This window comes from Acipenser ruthenus, chromosome 2 (assembly GCF_902713425.1).
Source record: "Acipenser ruthenus chromosome 2, fAciRut3.2 maternal haplotype, whole genome shotgun sequence".
Classification (NCBI taxonomy): Eukaryota; Metazoa; Chordata; class Actinopteri; order Acipenseriformes; family Acipenseridae; genus Acipenser; species Acipenser ruthenus.
In genome coordinates this window covers 100,644,849-100,661,704 of record NC_081190.1, presented here as the reverse complement: position 1 = coordinate 100,661,704, position 16,856 = coordinate 100,644,849, and the positions used below count along the sequence as shown (strand labels likewise).

Here is a 16,856-nt window from a genome sequence, read left to right as displayed (position 1 = left end):
TGAGAACAAACTTATCTTTACGATCTTTTATATTTACTTTACTCCTCTCTCTCTCTCACCCGTTCTCCTCTTCCGAACACCCAACCCTGAGTGCAAGAAATGTGCGTCTATATATACTATTGTGCTGGGATTCAATTACTAATTAATTATTCACTTGAATCCCAGCACGTGAATTAATTCTGTGCAACCCCGTGCTCACATATTACATTTAACCAGCACGTGAAGTGATTTGTGCTCTCCTCGTGCCTAAATACAAATCTACACTTTTTAAATACACGTGAAACACAGACCCGTTTATATCCCGTGTACCAATCTATACACCAACATTAACATACGCACGCATACATACATACACATAACACAAATGCACACAGGGGCGGGGCGCTTTGCCACATACGTACATTAGTAATTAGTCCAATACCAGTAATTGAAAATAATACCTAATCATTACAATAATATTGTAGCTGCTCCTACCCTGCCATTGCCTATTAGTTCAGACTATTACAGTGCAGTTTTATTAAGGAAGTAATGAAAAAAAGCAATAACCCTCAAAGTTTTAAATGTGGAAGTTGATCTATAAGAATGTGCTTCAGGGTAGCCGATGATTAACATAAAGGACATGCAGGATTTTTCCCTACCCACACATTCAGGTTCTGATTGCAGCTGAATGTAGACAGCAGCTGGGTTGTCATCTATCTCTATCTTACTATATACAGTACTGTGCAAAAGATTTAGGCAGGTGTGAAAATGCGGTAAAGTAAGAATGCTTTCAAAAATAGACATGTTAATAGTTTATATTTATCAATTAACAAAATGCAAAGTGAGTGAACAGAAGAAAAATCTACATCAAATCAATATTTGGTGTGACCACCCTTTGCATTCAAAACAGCATCAATTCTTCTAGGTACTCTTGCACACAGTTTTTGAAGGAACTCGGCAGGTAGGTTGGCCCAAACATCTTGGAGAACTAACCACAGTTCTTCTGTGGATTTAGGCAGCCTCAGTTGCTTCTCTCTCTTCATGTAATCCCAGACAGACTCGATGATGTTGAGATCAGGGCTCTGTGGGGGCCATACCATCACTTCCAGGACTCCTTGTTCTTCTTTATGCTGAAGATAGTTCTTAATGACTTTCGCTGTATGTTTGGGGTCGTTGTCATGCTGCAGAATAAATTTGGGGCCAATCAGATGCCTCCCTGATGGTATTGCATGATGGATAAGTATCTGCCTGTACTTCTCAGCATTGAGGAGACCATTAATTATGCCAAATCCCCAACTCCATTTGCAGAAATGCAGCCCCAAACTTGCAAGGAACCTCCACCATGCTTCACTGTTGCCTGCAGACACTCATTCGTGTACCACTCTCCAGCCCTTCGGCGAACAAACTGCCTTCTGCTACAGCCAAATATTTCAAAATTTGATTCATCAGTCCAGAGCACCTGCTGCCATTTTTCTGCACCCCAGTTCCTGTGTTTTCGTGCATAGTTGAGTCGCTTGGCCTTGTTTTCACGTCGGAGGTATGGCTTTTTGCCCGCAAGTCTTCCATGAAGGCCACTTCTGACCTGACTTCTCCGGACAGTAGATGGGTGTACCAGGGTCCCACTGTTTTCTGCCAATTCTGAGCTGATGGCACTGCTAGACATCTTCCGATTGCGAAGGGAAGTAAGCATGATGTGTCTTTCATCTGCTGCAGTAAGTTTCCTTGGCCGACCACTGCGTCTACGGTCCTCAACGTTGCCCGTTTCTTTGTGCTTCTTCAAAAGAGCTTGGACAGCACATCTGGAAACCCCTGTCTGCCTTGAAATTTCTGCCTGGGAGAGACCTTGCTGATGCAGTAGAACTACCTTGTGTCTTGTTGCTGTGCTCAGTCTTGCCATGGTGTATGACTTTTGACAGTAAACTGTCTTCAGCAACCTCACCTTGTTAGCTGAGTTTGGCTGTTCCTCACCCAGTTTTATTCCTCCTACACAGCTGTTTCTGTTTCAGTTAATGATTGTGTTTCAACCTACATATTGAATTGATGATCATTAGCACCTGTTTGGTATAATTGTTTAATCATACACCTGACTATATGCCTACAAAATCCCTGACTTTGTGCAAGTGTACCTAGAAGAATTGATGCTGTTTTGAAGGCAAAGGGTGGTCATACCAAATATGGATTTGATTTAGATTTTTCTTCTGTTCACTCACTTTGCATTTAGTTAATTGATAAATATAATCTATTAACATGTCTATTTTTGAAAGCATTCTTACTTTACAGCATTTTTTCACACCTGCCTAAAACTTTTGCACAGTACTGTATATATATATATATATATATATATATATATATATATATATATATTAGTTAAATCAATGATTACATATAATCTATAATATATTAGGCTATGTGTTCAATAAGATAACTAATAAAAAGTTAGCTTATTACAAAACCTTCCTAACATATGTGTTACAATTGCCTAGTATAACCTTATACATGTTTATGTGAAATATAACAGTCCATCCTTACTTCGACAACAAAGGATGGATTTAAACAGGACAGTACCTATATGTTTCTTTGTTCTGTGGTGTCCCTTTTCCAGTGAGAACATGGCTTCTTTTAACAAACAATGCAAAACAAAAATAAGTCCTAGCTCCTGTTTTGGAGCACTAACTAAACTTAACACGATCCCTAACTTTTCCCTAACTGCCAGTCCAGTTTACTGACTTGTAATACATTGTTCACAGATTTAATAATTGTTTTAGCGTACACCGCATTCAGGTCCATGCACCAGTCCTTAAATTCACACATACAACTTTTGTCTTTGAAACCTGTCATTTTATACCTGCATGGCTTGTTAAATTACAAACAGGTGTATTATCTTAATTGATTGCCAGTCAATCTGTGTTCTTAGATAGCTATGGCATTCTGGGAAATGTCGTTTTTCATTCCTCATTTAAACAGCAAGAACTACATTTCTTTTTTTTCCCACCCATGTTTTTTAATGCCTGCCTTACATTCTAGGGTAAAGACTGCATACTATTCAGGGTCCTATGTATCTGCCTTCTACAATCCGTAAGAAAATAATCCTCAGTTTCATTTGCCTAACGGTACTCAAAACAGTGAAATATTCTTACTGATTCAACACTTATCGGTGTTTATCCCGTACTTAATGGTCAATTTTGTTAAAATGCCCATATGTGATGTATAACTCAATGCTGTAATTATTCAGATGTGTGCATTTCAAAATTACTTTTATTTTTAAAATCTCTGGGAAATTTTGTTATGTGTGTTTTTTTTCCCCATCTTATGTTGAAATATTTCATCCATACGTATTCATTTGGAGTATATACTGTGTATTGTAGGAATAGTGAGTCGAAAGTCAAACGTCTTTTATATCCCAGTAGAGCAATAGTACAAGATGCTTGCAGCGCTAAGCTTTACTAAATGTATTTGTCAGGTCAGACTGAACAATGCTGACGGAGACTGGAAACTACACCATGTGCAACAATTCTAGCTGTGCTAAATCATGGACAAGGAAAGGGTGAAAATAATCCATTGAATTAATAAGAACCCATTTGAGCTTTATATGTAAAATAATAGACCACTTTACCAATTAATTTATTCCATGCCTTTTATGTCACAAATGTATACAGCACATTGCTAATATCAACATAGCTGCCTTGTAAAGTACAGAAATAACATACCTTATCACTAGCACGGGCCATTCATTTCCAATTTAGCTAGACTTATGGTATTATACAGACAAGTTGCAAAGCTATTTTCTATGTTCATATAACCTTACATTTTGCAAATAAGACAGCATGCAAGCAGGGAATGAAAGAAGAATGAAAACAGTTTAACCATTACTTACACTAAGTATTGTTTTGGCTTAGACGAATCAGATGGGAATAATAGGATTACATGCACTAAGCCCATGTCAAAATAGATTTAGGTCTGTGCCTAAAGGCTGTGTATCACTTAACCAACACTATTCAGGAATCTAGACAGGCTAAGCCCTTTATAAAGTAAATCAGAAAAGATAGAAGAGACAATGGGGGCTGGTGTTAACTCGGCCACTGAAGAGCTGCTCCAGTCCTATTTGTTTTCTACTTATAGGTGTAGTCTGCACAGGGTTTATGTTATATGGAATAATAAAGCTCAATTTCATTCATATTGCTGAGTGCAATCTAATATATCCTTATGCACGCTTGCTTTTCTTGCATTCAGCAAATCTGTCTCCAAGCAGCCTTTGAAACTCACTCCCAATCTCGTGTCTCCTATGAGTCACATATACTTAAACCATACTACTAAGACCAGGTTATTTCTTTAAAAAATATGTATAATTGTGAAAATGCTTTCCCTTGAAGTAACCTATAATCTGTCTATGGTAAAATATACAAGCAATTGTGTATTAGCTTAAAGTTTAAAACAATTGTTAAATGAATACAAATATTAGCCAAAGTTATTCATTTGTAGATTATCTAATAGTTTACTACTTATACTTATGCGCATGATATCGGTCAGTGAAATACCAGTGGATGTTAAATTGATTCAATTAAATAATTTAGAACAGAGGTTCCCAATCTTTGCACTTGAGTACCACCATTTTGAAAATACGCAATCAATTTAAATTTACCAAATTAAATTATTTGTAATTAATACCCTAAAACATTAATACCTTTAAACACAAAAATAATATTAATGAAAAATAGAAAACTCACCATTCCAGATGGAATGCTTTTAATGGGATGGATGTGCTTGCTTGACAGAACACAGCTGGTGGATGTTGGTTGAAATGTTAATTTCAGTCAAAGATCTGGTTCCAAGTTTAGTTTCATCCTGTACTTGGTTTTGATGGCCATCATGGTTATAAAATCCCTTCTCGCACAGATAGGTGTCAGAGATTTCAGTGACCTGTCAGAAATGTGGTGGTACTCCTCTCTTCTTGACAGCAAAAAATCACTGAGCAGCACTTTCTTGAACTCCAGTTGAAGCCCACCATCATATGAAAGCTCTATCAGTTCCTCCCTTTGTGTAGTTGAAAATTCATCATGGAGGGTTTTGTCTTGAAGTTCAGCTGAAAATGGGTCTCTGATCCAGTTTTGCTTTGCTACATCTTCTGGGACACACTCAGTGAAATCTGAGATCAGACCACTGCAGTGCTCTTTAATGTCAGCAATTAGGTCTGGTTGAAGTTTCAATTTGTTTTCAGTGAGAAAACTTTCTAAAACTTGAAAATGACTGGTAGTTACCCTTTTGCACGTCTGTTGTCATGAATTGAAGCTTCTTTACAAAACCCTTTGTTTTGTCATGAACAGTAAAAGCAGCCATTTTCAGACCTTGTAAACTTGCGTTCAGTTAATTTAGTCGCAAGAAAATGTCTGCCAAATAGGCCAGTCTTGACAGCCACAGCTCATTCGTGAAACAACTGGCAAAGTCAAAAGTAGTGTCACTGAGAAAAAGCTGCACCTCTGAATGCAGTTCAAACAGACAGGTCAAAGCCTTTCCACGAGAAAGCCACCTCACTTATGCATGGAGAAGGAGCTTCTCATGCTCACTCCCCATTTCACTGCATAAAAGTGAAAACAAACGCGAATTCAGTGGTTGTGCTTTAATGAAATTCACCACCTTTACTGCCTGTAAAACCGCTTTAAGATTAGGAGGCATCTTCTTGGCTGCCAGAGCCTTGCAGTGTGTGAATTTGGCTGCAGGCACTATTAATTTAACTTTTGCAAGAACACCTTTCGACTTACCAGTCATGGCTTGAGCCCTGTCAGTATACACCCTGATGCAGTCTTCCCACTGTAATCCAGAAATGTCAACCCCTAAGTGTTCATACCAGTGAGACCCGTGCTGAAAAACCTTGGGATTGATGAAAATCTTAACCTAGACCAATAGATATATTTTTTTTTTTTGGGGGGGGGGGGGGGGGACTTAAGGGCACCGGGAGTGAAGCAAACGACAGGAATACAGCTCAAGTACATAAAGAAAAAAACAACTGTAGCTACTCATGAAAAGAAAATACTGTCTGCTTTTGCTCCTTTTGTGGAGACAAAATAAAATAAATAAAACAAAGAAATAGTCTGTGTACACCACACATTAAAAAAATGACATTTAACAGTGAATGTTTATATGTGATCTGTTTTAACATTTAAATTATTCAAATAGAATACATCTACACCTATTGCTTTGTAAATGCTGAGAATTAGTTTAATATACTCTATTGATTTTCAGTTTTAATAAAATCTTCAGTTAGTGTGTAATGTGATTATTATTATTATTGCATACTTGCCAACATCTGGAAACTGTTCAGCAGGACGCTCATCTCTGGGTGGGGGGGCATACGCATCATACACATGGGAGGAGTCATACACAAAAAACACTCATTATCGTATAATAGACGTATCCCCCCCCAACTCAACACGACACAACCATAATGACAGTAAAAATAGACATAATGAAGCGTTCTTACCTTTGTATAAGTTAGTGATGAGCAGATGTGTCAGCCGCACGAAGAGCACAGTGTGTGGTTTTCACTAACTACTATGCAGAATAATTTTTTTTTTCTATGGTTAAATATCGGGACTTTTTTCCTATGCATCAGGACACGGGACATTTGCTAGGAAATCGGGACTGTCCCGACCATATTGGCTTGTATGTTATTGGTCAACATTATTAAAACAACAAAGCGTCATTTTACAGAAATACAAAACCAGTGTGTGGTGCTCCCTGTCACTTTGACTAAAATTAAGGTGAAATAAAGAGAGATAGACATACCATCAATTTCCAACTAATCTGCTATTTCTTACCATATGGTGTCTTTTTTTATTGTCTTTATAACCACTGACACTGGCATCATAAAGAACATTATATGTTTCAACTTTAATAATGTAATTCTCATTGATGTCCATTTCTCTTTTATTTCTGTGGTAATTTCTGCGTGAACGAGACAGTGACAGTCTGACAGCCTCTCTTTCGACTCTATCTGAGTAATGACGTGTGTGTACAATTCTATCTTTATCTTTGTCAGATAAAGGAACAACATCAAGCTGTTTTCAGCTCTCGATCCAAGGAGTGATGAAACAATGTCTTTTGCATGAGGCAACAGAAGACTTCACCTATTGTATGCGAATTTCCAGTCTGAGCAATCCTTAAACTCTCCAGCCGACCTAACCCCTACTCCTCCCGGGCAGCGCTTGGCCAATTGTGTGCCGCTCCCTGGGAACTCCCGTCCACGGTCTGCAGTGGCATAGCTTGGATTCAAACCAGCGATCTCCAAGCTATAGGGCGCATTTACCAGATGCGCAACTCGGGAGCCCCAAAATCTTGATTGTTTTGATGTTTCTATTTCTTGGTGTTAGATCTGTTTTTAACTCTTATTTTCATTTCATGTTGGGTTCTTGATATTAAAATATCCTGATGCATCCTCACAACAACCTTCATCACAGACCCTCCCCAGTCCTTGGATGTTTCATACAGAGGGCTTGCTACCTCCAGTGTGAACATTCATTTTTGTCATAAATGTGCAAACAACATTTTTGAAAAATGATATGGATACATAGAAGAATACAGCTTTTTTTTCAGCAGGGGTTGGGTGGGATCTCAATATACTGTTGCTATATTTTGATACAGTGGAATTCCCTAATCTTCCATTTTGATATGCAAATGAATGTGCCAATAGTATTTTAATATAAAATCATTTTTTCCAGATGAACACTTCAGTGGTTTGCATCAGTCATGTCTAGGCAATGGCAGGAATGATAAATAACTTTAATACTGGAATCAGCTTTATAAAGCAAATTCTTTTGGTAACACATGAAAGCACACCCACATTTACATAGGTCTGGGACATAACTGTAAGTGTAGGAAAAAAAAGGTTAAATATTGTGGGGGGCGGGGGCAAGGGCGAGGGAGGTTGGTTTGTGGAGTTGCGGGACATGGCCTTCACTAATTTCCCAATTTAAAGACATAACATCTCACTGTAGCCCTCTGGCTGAAATTGTCAGCAATCTTTTTTTTACATCTAGATCACTGGTAAGGTCTTAGTAAAGATTAAGGACAGGAATATGATTCCGCCTCGTCTGCCCCATTGATGACCGAAGATAGTTCTTAAGTCTTCTGAGGCTGGAGAATGAGCGTTCTGCAACACAGGATGAAACGGGTGCAGTCAGAAGGATTCTTAAATGTGCAGTATTCAGGTATCATCCTTCAGTTTTTAGAAATGTGATGACATCATGGATATTTTCCTGCTGAGTTATAGCCAAAAACACATCTCGATTAAGTTTTAGTTGCTGCACATCAAACTCATTTGCATAAAACTCCATTACTTGCTGTCAAATTCAGCATTTGACTTTAACAGCTACACTAGTTCTGATTGTGGCGCATCCACACTAGTTTGACGGAACTGTACTGGTATGGACTGAGAAATGTATTTTCACTGTGCTGAACCTTTTGTTTTAGCTGAGCACCCACTTATTTTTCCCCATGGGTGCTTGAGCCCTGGAGCACCGACGGTGGCGGCACCTATGGTAAGACTTTCAGATAGTAGTGACATCTTTCAATAAACATCACAGGGAAACAAGAAAATGATGGTTTATAGGCAAACAAAAAAGTGAGACAACTTCTGAAAATCTTTCAGCGTGTCAGGAGGGGTACCCCCTTTAGTATGCAGTAATTTCAGTGTTGTATTAATTATTGATGAATTGTTTCATATACATATTATATTTTGATTTAAGGATTTAAAGTTAGGCCCCGTTCTTATGATCAGCTTTGGATTGGTTTACTGACACTCTGGCTAAGCATGAGAAATTGATAGCTAAGCAGAGTACAGGTTTGGTTTCCTGTACGTCATCAAGAGTTAGAGTAAACAGGGCGATGTAAATAGCAGCAGAGCTTCCAGGGAGTTTGTGTGCAGCAGTGAAGACAGCAGCTGTCGTGGGGACTGAAACAGAGGCATTCAAGTGTTATATTAAAGACAGTTTTAGGCTTTTCTAATAAAACAGAATTAAACCCTGCCCAAGTGATTTGGTTTGATAAGCAGCCTCATGAGTCTTCGTTTCTCCTGCACCACACAGCAACGACAAGACTGAAGGTTTTGCAGCACCCTATAGAATTAACTCATTTTGCTTCATAAAGTCAAATGAAACCTGCTGAATAATTACGTTAACATATTGAATTACGTACCGCTTTGTAGTTTGCCATATATTTAATGAAGAACTGACAACATTTTTTAAAACTAACATTTCAAAATTGAACATGAAATACTGTACTGCTATTATGGCTTCCGATAGACTTTTGCGATATCCCTGTGTAGTTTCTTTGATCACATGATGTATTAAACAGGGGTATGATGAAACAACATGGTTTGAAATAGCTTTGCAATCTGGACTTACCATAATATATTAGTGGTGTTTCTTTAATTTAAATCAGAGCTTTAGGATAAACTACATTATTCTAGAATCTGATTTAATTTGAGTCAGAAGCAGGTCAGCTTGGATTCAGATTGTGACCAAGGTTGTACCATTGCCCTCTGTCAATATATTTGTAAGCTGTTTTAATTAACCATGTGGTTGAACAACAGCATGTGTCTATGGTAGCTTAGCTAGGACAGTATAATAGTACTGCAGCTCTTTTGTTTCATTCTAGATCAGGGGTGTCAAACTCAATTCCACCGCGGTCCACTTTGAGAAATCAAATTGAAGTGGAGGGCCGCTTGTAAATATTTTGTCCTCCCACCCCCGAAGAAAGTGCATATGAATGCTGCGACCATTTATCAACCATTTATTATTGTTAGTATGATGTATCTGTTGTGTTTCAATAAGATGAAGTAGACTAGTGTTTCGATGTGTGTCTCACGTTTTTAATCTCACTTGCACACACTCACATATTCACAAACGGCAATGCCGCAAAACATAATAACAAGCCTTTTACGACACAGGCGCATGACAGGGTAGCGTAACCAAGCTACAAGAATGTCAGCTAGCAACGTACATCTACAGCTGTAACAGTATCACTCAGGCCAAACTAACTTCAGATAGGATTTGAGACAGTTAAACACAACTAAAACATATGTTTATATCACATATGATATTCACTTGCAAAACATAAATAAAAATATCTGTCCAGGCATTTGTGGTCCAGTGGTTAAAGAAAAGGGCTTGTAACCAGGAGGTCCCCGGTTCAAATCCCACCTCAATCTACCTCAGCCACTGACTCATTGTGTGACCCTAAGCAAGTCACTTGTGCTCCTTCATTCAGGTGAGATGTAGTTGTAAGTGACTCTGCAGCTGATGCATTGTTCACACATCCTAGTCTCTGTAAGTCGCCTTGGATAAAGGCGTCTGCTAAATAAACAAATAATAATAATAATTTAAACATAAATAAAACATATTTTTATTTTGCATATGATATTTACTTGCAAAACATAAATAAAAATCAGTCCAGACATTTAAACATAAATAAAAATAGCTGTCCTGCCAAGGCCTATTTGCTGCTACTTGTGGAACCTGACACCTGGGACCTTTTCTTTGTGGCAAGTTGGTCACTCTCGGGGGCAAAATCCTGTGCTGAGGCAACTCTCAGGATGGATTGAAGATGCTTGTCCGTCAGACGTTTTCTGTGAGGGGATTTGTTTATCTTCATCAGGGAGAACAGCTGTTCGCATAGGTATGTGCTTCCAAACATGGAGAGGACACTGGCAGCCTGAAGGCGGAGCTGTGCTAGCGTGTCTGGGACGAAAGTGTAAAACTGGGCAGCGCCGACTGAGTCGAACTTGGCCTTGAGTGCACTGTTGCATTGTACCTCGATTAATTCCATTTGGATATCCACTGGGACGCTGTCCACATCCACTGCAAAGGGATTGGAGAAGAGCTCGAAAGTGAACTGCTGCATCTTGAAGTCGGCAAATCTTCTTTCGAAGTGCGCAGTAGGCTCAGTTTGCCAGCAAGAGCCACACACTGGTAAGTGAGTTTGAAACTGTCTGACATGTCGGGAAATGAGCAAAGTTTCCCTGTTGCATGTGATTTTCCCACAAACGCAGTTTCATTTGGAAGGCTTTCACGGCATCATACATGTCAGTAATAACATGTTTGTGACCCTGCAGTTTCACATTCAGAGATGGTCCGTTATGTCACATAAGAAACCAAGGCCACACAGCCAGCTCTCATCCCGAAGCTCCTTGATTTCTTTCCCTTTCCTTTCCATGAAAAGGGCGATTTCCTCACGCAACTCAAAAAATCTCAAGCACTTTACTCCGACTTAGCCAACGCACCTCTGTGTGGTACGGCACATCATCACATTCGGCATTCAGCTCGTCAAGAAGTGACCGAAACTGGCGGTGGTTCAATCCCCTGGCCCTGATGAAATTCACTGTTTTCATAACAACGCTCATTATGTGTTCCATCTTCAGTACTTTGCCACAAAGCGCCTCTTGGTGTATGATACAGTGGTATGTTGTTAGCTGGCCCGGGCAATTTTCCCCTTGCATCTTCTCTCGCACCTGTGCTACCAGCCCACTCTTTTCACCACACATAGCTGGAGCCCCATCTGTTGTCAGTCTCACCAATTTCTCCCATGGGAAATTCGTCTCATTTACACACCTCTTGACCTGTTGAAAAATGTCCTTCCCTGTGGTAGTACCATGCATCGCTACACCCAAAAGCTCTTCAGTGACGGATAGGTCGGGATTCACCCCATGGATAAAAATTGACAACTGAGCTGTGTCCGTAGTGTCTGTGCTCTCGTCAGCAGCCAGTGAGTATGCAATTAAGTCTTTTGCTTTTGCACTGACCTGATCTTGCAGATTGGTAGCTAACTCATCCACTCTCTCGGCTATAGGATTTCTCGAGAGACTAACATTTGCAAATGCTTGCCTTTTGTCTGGACACACTACCTCGCTAACTTTAAGTATGCACTGCTTTATGAAATCACCCTCGGAGAAGGGTTTGCCTGATTTAGCTATTTCCTCTGCTACGATGAAACTTGCCTTTACAGCCACATCACTCTGTGATTTTGCCATGGTGAACATATTCTGTTGGAGCTCATGACTTTTCTTTAACTCTGACACCTTTTGTAGCCTTTGCTCTCTATCCAAGTCTCCATATTTGTCTCTGTGTTTGGTCTCGTACTGGCATCGTAAGTTAAATTCTTTCAATACTGATACACTCTCTTTGCAAATTAGACAAACAGGTTTTTCCCTGTGCTCCACGAACATGTATTCAATCTCCCACCTGTCCTGGAACGTTCTGCCCTCTCTGTCTACTTTCTTTTTAGCCATTTTTGATGGCTGGCTAGCTTGCTAGCTATTGTTGAGTGAGTGATTGTGTTGTGACAGGTTTTAAGTTAAGTGTATGCGTGACACAGCGCACTGTAACGGAATGCTCAGTGTAGGCCTGTGAACTGTGCATATATGCCGTGGTTCGCGCCAGAGCGTGCAGTGCATGTTTGGACTTGTAGTGAATAGAGACCCGAAGTATTATGTCACTTCCTGTCCCACAGGTTCCAGAAGTGAAATTGTCCTATTGATTTCTCCATAGGCTTTTTTTAAACCTGCGATTATTAAAATATATATTTAAAATACAGTTATGTTCAGAAATCGTTCAGAAATTGTAGTGGAAACTGGATTAATTTCACACCAAATACGTTGTCTTCGCTTAAAGAACTGTATTTCCCAACCTAAAACAAGCTGAAGTTCCTGAGGAGTGACGGAGCTCCGTGAGGCCAGTTTCCACGCAGCGGGGGTGATTTGTGTTGAGCAGAGTTTGCGTGTGAGACTAAATTTATGAAGTGTTGGTGAATTAAAACCGTAATAAAAACGATCTAGCCCACTAGGAAGGTTGATCCAAGGTAAATGTATTGCTAACTAACTAGTTATTTAGCTATGAAGCGAAAGCTAGCAAGCTAATACTCCACTCAAAATGTTGGAACACTCCGAACACTGAGTTAGCAGTTTTCTGCAGGGACAATGTAGTTCGTTTGTGGAATATGACGTACACAGAGTTGTAACTTTATCAATTCTTCAATAATTTGCGAGATGTTTCAGCCTATTACATAGCTTATGATGTATCTAACAATGAAAGGTAAATGTTACACCAGTTCAAGGTTTTAATTATCAGTAATCGCCAAAATGAACTGACTGATAGAAATAGTCTCGTGGGCAGGATTTAGATGCGTCGCGGGCTGTACATGTTATAGGATGTAAGGTGGCTCGGGTCCCTTCGCCAGGAGAGAACCCAGCAGGAAAGTTAATTAGAGCTAAGATTCACCTGAAACAATTGAAGGCTGCTACAGATTGGAGAATTCAGGCAGATGTTGGCCAGCACCTTATTTTCCCACACAAGATTGCTATAATTACCCTTCGACTTGACACTGGTGGAGTTAACAGTGCCATAGGAGGATTCTGTGGATGAGGCATATGAGAGGAAGAAACTCCAGTATGCTGAGTTAGCCGCTGAGGTGGCTAAGGTAAGTAAACTGGGCTGGGTTGGGTGGGGGAAGGGGAGTGGTACTGGGATGCCAGCATCACTGTTGAGCTTTCCTGAGGTGTTGTGGGCTAGTTGACAAAGCACTGAAGACGGGAGGTACCCACCTGATGACCCCTGCGAAGTGCCCCAGCCAGCACATTCCAGACGGTTGCCATGCTGAGGCGCTAGGGAGGCTGCACTAGTTGATACCTGGAGCCAGCATCACCGCTGATGTGCCAGGGAGGCTGCAAATAGGCTGATCCCTAGAGCCAGCATTACACTTCAGCCATCAACACCAGGCCAATACAAAATCCACGTTACCTGGCAGAGGAAAATGCTGAAGGCTTCTATATTACAGCGACGCTACATCTTGCTTGATCCCCACCATTACTATTTCATTTAATCTGGGCGAAAGCCAAGTCCAATATATGCATGAAGTAAATAACAGCTACTCTAATGTAATAAAAATCTATGCATATTTTTAAATGACTGAATTTTTTTTTTTTCTTTGCACACACAAGTTTATTTGAAATGCACCAGTGTCATCAAAGTAGCAAACATAGTTAGGCAATGTGAAGTACAAAGGTGTAATAAAGTGGATTTGTATATTATGTTTAGTATTTTTACACAAAAAAGTGTTTTTAATGTATGCTGAAATCAAGCCTTCCACTTTATACAGCAAATTCTCAAACTTTGAACATGTAATGCCCTAAGCAAAATATTGTCTCCTTTGTTCATAGATGGTTGATGTACTTAATCAAAGCTGCTTTGTAGTTAGAGTGACATTTCCTTGTTTTCCTGCTCAATTGGTTGAATGAACTCTTAAATATGGAACAGAGCAGCATTGTGATGGCTACCAAATGCATCCTAAGGTCTTCTTGTCAGAACCGGGTGTTTCCTCCTCTGGAAACCACTAAAACGTGGAAATTGGGTTTTATTAATTGAGTGGCTATAGGCTAGCTGTTAAATACCAACAAGCCTCTAGTTTTCGTATTTTAAACGCCCAAGAACCACACACCCATATACTGTACACCAGAGGTGCCGTCACGGATAAAAAATAGGGGGGGGGGGGGGGATACACAACGGCGCCACATCGTCACACTGAAGACATTACAAAAAGGATAGTGTTTGAAAAATACTCAAATAATATGTGGTTTGCCTTGTCTTTGTTGATTTGGCAGCCGTAATACAAAAAGTTCAGTTGAAACCAGTGCTTAAAAGCATACGTGGTATCCATGGCACACAGGTGTTGCTTTGAAGTTATATGGGTGCAGTGTTTTTAAAAGTTACAGTGACTAGTTACACCCGTGGAAAAGAAAATGTTGCATTCATTAAAGCAACAAAGTGCTTTTCATGTATACAAAAATGAAACACTAGCATGTCCATGCGTGCGGTTTAATGTCAGTGGAAAGCAGTGTTTTGTAGTGGCACAGCTGAGAATTACAGCTATGCAGTTAATACTACAGTACGGTAAGCTTTCCCAAAAGATCTGCAGCAACAATATAATACTTCTGTACATAAAGGTTACTACAGGGCTGTCCAACGGATAGCTGTTGAGTAAAGTAAACCTACTTAACCCTTTTGTTTTATTCAATGTGTGTTTGTAGTTCTCTGGCTCTTTAAAAGTGCACTAGTCATCAGCATGGCTTTTTAAACCAAAAAGGCTGGTTAGGACCAATATTTGTTACACATCTGAGGTGCTGACATTGTTGGTAGTTGTCAATGGCATTATGACAGTATTCCATGGTTCTGTGTTTTTCTGAAACCCAGTTCAGTTTCAGTAAAGAACGTTATAGTCGTGCTGAAAATATATATATATATATATTTTTGAAAAATCATACACAATCATATAAAAAAGCAATGCACTATACTGTATGCCTCTAAATGTCTGTAGAATCTGTTTAACTGCTTTCCAATTATCCAGCAAGATAAAGACCCTGGGGTCAATTTAAATTTACTGCAGGGTAACCCAAACTGCCATAAAGAAGATATTTCCAGAACACAAAGCATCTTCACCCAAAGGCCAAGACATGAATGGCAATGACAATTGTGTTGGATGAATAGGCTATATGAAATGGAAAAGAAGGCAAGGTGATAACCTCAACATTCGCCACATGATAACCAATCTCACACTATTTCTATCTTTAAAGTCAAAAGTTCAGATTATTTACATGGTTCCAGTAATAAACTTAACAGTGTGTCTTAAAAGTTAAGCCTTTTTTGTGGCTCTTCGCAGGGGTCATTAAATGTATTAAACGGTTAAGAATTGAACTGTCCTTCTATGAACTAGTGGGAGACATGCATCCCAGCTCATGGATATCAGTAACGCAATGAAACACAATTTTTGTATCTCAATGATACTCTAAAACATAAAGAAATAGATACAGAAGCACTATTCTTTTTGCCAGAGTTAATAGTTTTAGTATATAAATTCTAGTTGCAGTACAAATGATGGGCAGAATGGCTTTGCTGAGCTATTGTAGTTCTACAGATGGTTCAAGTTCATACATCTCCCCTCATCTATCCATACTATTGAGTATGGTCTATATGCAGTGCATTCATAGAAAATGTGCCTCAATTTATCTGCAAAATACACATATTGGTATATGCAAATGAACTTCAGGTTCTCAGCCAGTAGTGCTTCATTTACTCTAATGGTTGAGATGTTATTCATTTTTTAATATATTTAAACACAGTGCTGGTTGAAGTTGCTTAAAGAACTGCACTGACCTAATAACAGTCATGGTTATACTTTATAAGCTACAATTAGCAAGACAAAGAACATCCTTAATGGTCCATAATCAAAGCTATAATCTAGAGCCACGGTATTGGGTGATAAAAAGGTATTTGGGGATAAAAAAAAAGGGTGGAGAGAGATCATCTGTAAGAGTCGGTATACAGTTTAAGAACTTTAACTAATATACACATAATTAATTGTTAATTCAGTAATAGCAATGAAAAAATGCAATATAAGGTCCTATTCACAAAACGTTATGGCCCAAAGGACACTTACTTACATGTGTTTGAAAGAATATATTTTAAAGAGTGTTTATAAACATTTTCTTAGATTAAACAGTGCTTTCAAAATAATAATAAACAACCTCTCAAAAACAGTTGAAAACCCTGTTTTGTAAACATGGCTTATATTCTATATAATGTATAAAATACTTACATATTTGTTCTGTCCCTGTGAATAATTGCTGTACATTGCCAGAAACACGTTTTCAAAGGCCAGAAAAACAGTTGCTGTTCAGTTATTCAAAACACGTGTCATTTCATAGCTATGTGATGTAAGTAAAGGTCATTACCATTTTTCTTCGCTAGCAACGTCAAATATTTAATTTACCATGAATTTGATGTGTTAAAATAACAAATGTCATATTCGAAAAAATAATTGGTGTACTTCAGCTAAGA

The 16,856-nt window shown here is 39.0% G+C and overlaps 1 pseudogene; it reads right to left on the bottom strand.

Moving 5' to 3' along the window:
• Nucleotides 1-10,464: 10,464 nt before the first annotated feature.
• Nucleotides 10,465-12,256, bottom strand: LOC117409091 (general transcription factor II-I repeat domain-containing protein 2-like; annotated as a pseudogene).
• Nucleotides 12,257-16,856: the final 4,600 nt, after the last annotated feature.